The sequence below is a fragment of the Lactuca sativa genome, chromosome 7, assembly GCF_002870075.4.
Source record: "Lactuca sativa cultivar Salinas chromosome 7, Lsat_Salinas_v11, whole genome shotgun sequence".
Taxonomy (NCBI): domain Eukaryota; kingdom Viridiplantae; phylum Streptophyta; class Magnoliopsida; order Asterales; family Asteraceae; genus Lactuca; species Lactuca sativa.
This window is the reverse complement of record NC_056629.2, coordinates 67,461,913-67,467,774: the sequence shown is the minus strand read 5'-3', so window position 1 is coordinate 67,467,774 and position 5,862 is coordinate 67,461,913. Positions and strand designations below refer to the sequence as shown.

Genomic DNA, 5,862 nt, shown 5'->3' with positions numbered 1-5,862 from the left:
ATTTCAAATATTAAGATTAAATAACAAAAAGTATTAATTGAAAGGTAAAATAGTAATACACCGTCTCGTTAAGTTGTTGAAAACTTATTAAAAAATAAAATAAAACAAAGTTTACCTTTTATGGGAGAGTGTGAGTTTATCCAGCTTAAAGTATTCATTTGACCACTCTTGGTCTTTTATGACCGACTATGGAATTCGTGTTTTCAGAAGCCACAACACTAACCCTGTATTGAGCAAATTCTACATGATGTTTCTTTCAGGAAAGATTATCTTTAGTAAACTTTATTAGTGCACCGGGTTTATCCAAAGTATCTACCACAAAGACCAGAGAAAAAAACATCCATGAATTAAATTAGTAGAAAATGAGCTAAAATGCAGAAAAATATCACCTAAAATGTTAACAAATACTTGCCTCAAGATAAAAATCAATAATCTTATGTCCTTTAATGGCAACGACTTTTCCTGCTTCTAGAATTCCTCATTGCCAGCAATTGTAAGCATGTTCCAGACATATAAATGAAGAATATACTTAATTTCGGCTTTGATTCTATGACTAAATTATGGGTAGTTTCGTCTTTTTCCCTTATTAAGTGGGTAAAGTGTTGAATGACATTAAATGGGTAGTTGGAATCCTTTAGACTGAATGACAGTCATAAAATGAAAATAATAGAAATTTATGCATGTTACATAATGTTTTAATCATTTTTATCATTCTTAAATAAATGACATCAATTGGGTTCTGATACGATGACATGGCAAACAAGGAAGACCAATTTTGGCTCTTCTAGCATCGCTTCATGAAACTCCAAAGTACATATAAATACAAGAGATGGCATGAGAGCATCACCCTTATGGATTGCAGCTTCTTTTATTATTAAATATCATTGAGCCCTTGAAATGTACATGTGTGTTAAGGTTGAATGTTTATTTTTTTGAACAATAAGGACTAGATGTTATTTCTTTTTGTAAGAATTGTAAAAAGAAAATCCAAATAGAACCAAAATGTCAACATGGCAGAACAATACCAGTTTGGCTTGGAAATTTGTCAAATCATGCTTGCAAATTTGAAAAAAATTGCCACTCAAACTAGGCAAATTGAAGCCCTACAGTAGGATAGAAAAAGAAGATTTTCAAGGTGGACAAAACAAAAAATGAAGCTCAAAAAATGAAGCTCAAAAGCATATTCTGAGAAACTGCTAGGATGGCAATACATAAGAAAAATAAAAAATAAAAATATTACAATAAGAAAAAAATCAATAAAATGACTTTTAAGGGTAGGTTACCTATCAAACATCCCCAGAGGGTGAAATTTCTCCAATATTTCTTGAACATCTCTCTTATGTAGAGTTTCGGTAACAATCAGGACATCATTGTCAATCGTGTGCCCATCTCTGAGGAGAAACATAAAGATTAAATCCCAAAAAAGATGAATATGCAAGAATTGTTGTAACATGTGGATTGTAACAAAAAATAAAGTAAGAAGGGTAAATATATCTACTTATGTTATATATTATAGGAAGGTTGAAAAAGGCTTGGTGTCTTGTCATAACATGTGTTTATCAACTAATTTAAGAGTGTATTTTTTCTGAAATTGTGGTTGTATGCAGAGGTGAAGGTTCTACAAGAATTCAATATAAAATGATATTTGCATAAAAAAGTAATGTTTGCTTTCTTTAAGTATAAAAATGATTATCTTTTTTTAGTGAGTCGGTTTTTTTTGGTTAGACCAAAAAAAGTCCCGTTTGGCATGAACATGAACTGCTGTCCCTGATACACTCTAATATCTTCACTAGTTGACAATGACCAAAGCCTTGTTGTTGTATCAGAGGAAGCTGAAACAAACCATCAATAAGAGTAGTTGAGGACTTGAGGTGTGTTACTTTTAATTATTATTATTATTATATCAAAAAGAGGGAAATTTTATCAAATGTACACCTGTAATGATATAAGCACCATCTACAGAAAACACCTAATTCCATAGCCATCGTTGGTACCCTGAAACACACATATCATATTATTATTATTATATTAATTGAAAAAAGCATGCAACATTTGTTTAAGACATGTAAGTATGTATATAGTAATGCAAAATATAACATAAACATACCAACTAGTGTTTTTTTCAAAGTAAAACCATCTACATTCCATATCTTGACTATACTATCAGAGGATGCAATTGCCAAATACCTATTTCAACAATCAATCAGCAAGTCCAAAATCCACCCAAACCAACATAAAGCCAAAAGGAATGAAAGACAAGTCTGAAGTGTAACCGCTGAGGTTCACAAAACTCGGGTGATAGGAGACATTTGAGGATATAACCATCCTGAGCCTGTAGCTTGTGAATGGCTCAAAATTGGTCACTGTTTGTAGTAAATAACACAGATCATGAGATCAAATTAAGTAAAAAAGAAACAATATTTGTTAAAAAAAGAGAATAAATACTGAATTTACCTATGTCCCACGTAAGAGCCTCCAGACATAACAAGTTCCTTTGTTGTTTGCAGCAACTACCAAGCTTCCATCCCACATCACTGTCAATGATCTCATTGCTGTATCAACCTCTGGCACCTGGGTTTAGTTCAAAATTTAAACCCATACAGCTTAATCAATGTATAAATGCTGAAAATTAAAATCAAAATCACACCAGCTCACAGCTACAAGAGTTTGCAGTCTAGTACCATACACGGATATTCCCATTTTGATCACCATGTATGAGCTCAGTCTGGACACCCAAAAACAAACCAATAAACCAAATTATATATAGGTCCATGGCCAAAAAATAAATCTAATTTTCACAAGAAAAAGAATCATAGACACCTGATTTGGATGCAAAACCACCATGTTAATAGACTCAATAGATTCAAAACTAGTAGAATTCAACGAAACCTCTTCACCATCGAAGGAAAAAGAAACAACATGAGCCCTCATTAGATTTTTTTTTTGACTGGACAACACTCAAGGACAAGTCTGTATGTGTATCCAGACTGCTAGTTGAAGAAAATGAAGTGTCCATGTCCTGTAACTCAAACTAATCAAATGTTTTGTTAACATTTCCCCCAAAGGCTAGCTTGAAGTGAAGCTTCACTTTCTTTATTGTAGATTGAATGCGAATTTGATTTGAAAATAGGAATAAAGAAATTCATCGAAATCAGTAAATACAAACTATAAAATTAAAATAAACGAATATTCTGGTAAGAAAATTATACAAGAGAGAGAGAGAGAGAGAAAGCACCTCGATCTGAAGGAAGAGCCCATGGTAGCCACGAGATTTGAGAAAACGGTCTACGACATCCTTAGAACTATGAGTATCGATAGCAGAAGAAGTGCCTCCAACGCAAAATTGGCTATGGCCACCGTCAGAGAAGCAATTACCCGTGGAGGGATGGTTTCGACCTAGAGAGGAATGGTTTTTCCAGTTAGGGTTTTATCAGAGGAATGTGAAGCATGAGCACCTATAACTTAACTGATTAGAGTTTACAGAGAGAAGAGAGGGACGAAATGCAGGTTGTGGTGGGTTGAGATCTAGAGGAGAAAATAACAATAAACCCTATGAACCCAGATTGACTCTTCGAATTACTACCATTTCTGAGCTAATTTCTACTTATATGGATCGATGAAAACGAAGGTTGACTGATGAAAACGTGATTAGGGTTTACAGAGAGAAGGGAAGAAGAGAATGAGGGGGGATTTGAAGCGGGGTATTGAAAAATTTTAGAATTTTAAGAACACGCGTTTAGAGTAAAAATTATAAAACGATATTCACAGAGGACGCACATTTTAGATAAAGTGCCCCCCCCCCCCCCCCCCCCCCCCGTGTTTTTATTTTTTTTTACATTAGACACTAATTTAAGGGCACGCAATAATGCGTGACCTAAATCCTTAAATTTGTTGAAGAGACGAAACTTTTTTAATATCACTCTCGTTTGCGTAACATAAATCAATGAGTGTCGTGGTTTGCGCGTCGTAAAAGGGTCTTTTTTTGTAGTGAATTATTACAATTTTGATCTAATTAGAGATAATCACCACATATATTAGGTGGCGGAAAGATCGGTGATTCATGTACGAGATGTATTAGCTTGCTTGCTTCAAGGTGAGTCTTCTCACTATACATTACCTAGAGTGGTATTTATGTGTGACCACAGGGTCGTATGTTCTTACTTGAGTTATGCATTTTCTTGTGTGATATTTATGCTAAATTATGTGATACTTAGATTGGATCGGAGGGCCCAACAAACTATGAGACCGGAGGGTCCTCACTTAGACCGGACGAGAGGGTCCAACGAGCTGTGGGACTGGACGGTCCCACCGAGACACATTGACTGGAGGGTCTTCCTGAGCTATAGCCTCGAGTTGCTAATTATTTATGCATGGTATTTTGGGGAACTCAATAAGCTTTATGCTTACAGTGTTATGTGTTATGTGTTTCAGGTACTTCCGAGGTTTAAGGGAAGGCATCAGCATGATTGTACACACCTGTTCGAGATTATGTTGAGGATTCTGGGATTTAAATTTTGTTGTGGATTTAGGTTGAGATTGAGACACTTATGATTTTAATGAAATATAGTATATGAGTTTTATGTTTTTTAAAAATAAAAAAATTTGGTTTAAAAGTTACATCGTTACAAGTTGGTATTAGAGCCTTGCTTTGAGGGATTCGGATGCACCTTCGGGTATGTCTGGACTCAAAGTGAGGATTTGAGAATTTGTTCAAGAGAAAGGATTTTTTCAAAAATGAGTAAGAGTTTCTCAGAGAAAAACGAGAAAGAGCAGTGTGCCCAATCAGCCAGCACCCAAACGATGATTTTACCAAAATACCCTTAAAATAAGTGTTATCAGATATTTATGAGATATTAGGAGATATGTTATGCATGCTAGATAGTAGTCTAGGTACTTCATTTTTTGGGACTACAGTGGCCTGATTTGTGATGCCTTTGCCTAGGAGTTACTGCTACCTGTTATTTGTTTTGAATACGAGTATGTAGCAGAAATGAGCTTATGAGAGTAGCCTATATTCAGAGAGATATAGAGTACGTGCAATCTGGAATCCTAGTAGGAGTACTTTGGGTGATTACGGATGGGGTGTGGAAAGTATTATTGCGCCCGTACTATTCGAAGCACCGGGTCGGTGCGGAGTTCAAGTAAGAATCATCGGGACGCTAAGGAACAAGTAGGGGGGAATGATAGAGCGTGAGTACACTCGAGCAAGTCTCTGATTATTTTATGTTGTGTTTCAGAGATATCACGGTAGGTACGTGCCACAACCCTGAGAGTAGTAAAGTTAGCGATGATGAGATTCGTCGGATGATTCACGAGGACGTGGTTGTAGATATTCGAGAGGCCATCCCGGAGATGTTAGGGTCTTTCAAGACCACCTTGATTGAGATGTTTGATGAGCGTTATGTTGCGGTTACCGAGGCGGCTGCTGTTGCAGCTGTCGCTGCTGCCAGGCCATAGGCGGGTGACTCATTGTTGTACTGGGAGTTCAGGAACACGAAGCCACAGGAGTTTGACGGGACTCAAGACTCGATTGCCACTATGAGATGGATCTCCAACATCGATGGGTGTTTCTACACTTGTTCCTGTCCGGAACATTTGAGGGTATAGTTTGTGCTGAACCAGCTTCGCTTGGGGGCGAAGGACTGGAGGAAGCCTGTGACAGCCAGCTTCACTTCTGCCGAGCTCACTGCAATGTATTGGGAGAAGGTTACTACTATGTTTCCAGATGAGTATGTGCCCCAGTGGAGAGGGAACGATTGGAACAGGAGTTCTTGTCCATCAAGCAGAGGACAAATTCAGTGACAGTGATTACGAGGATGTTCCATGAGAGGGAGATGTTCTACCCTTAGCACGTGTCTACCG

At 36.8% G+C, this 5,862-nt stretch overlaps 1 pseudogene; it reads right to left on the bottom strand.

The window, feature by feature from the left end:
• Window positions 1-1,279: 1,279 nt before the first annotated feature.
• LOC111882226 (target of rapamycin complex subunit LST8-like) lies at window positions 1,280-2,931 on the bottom strand (annotated as a pseudogene).
• Between the last annotated feature and the right edge of the window lie 2,931 nt (window positions 2,932-5,862).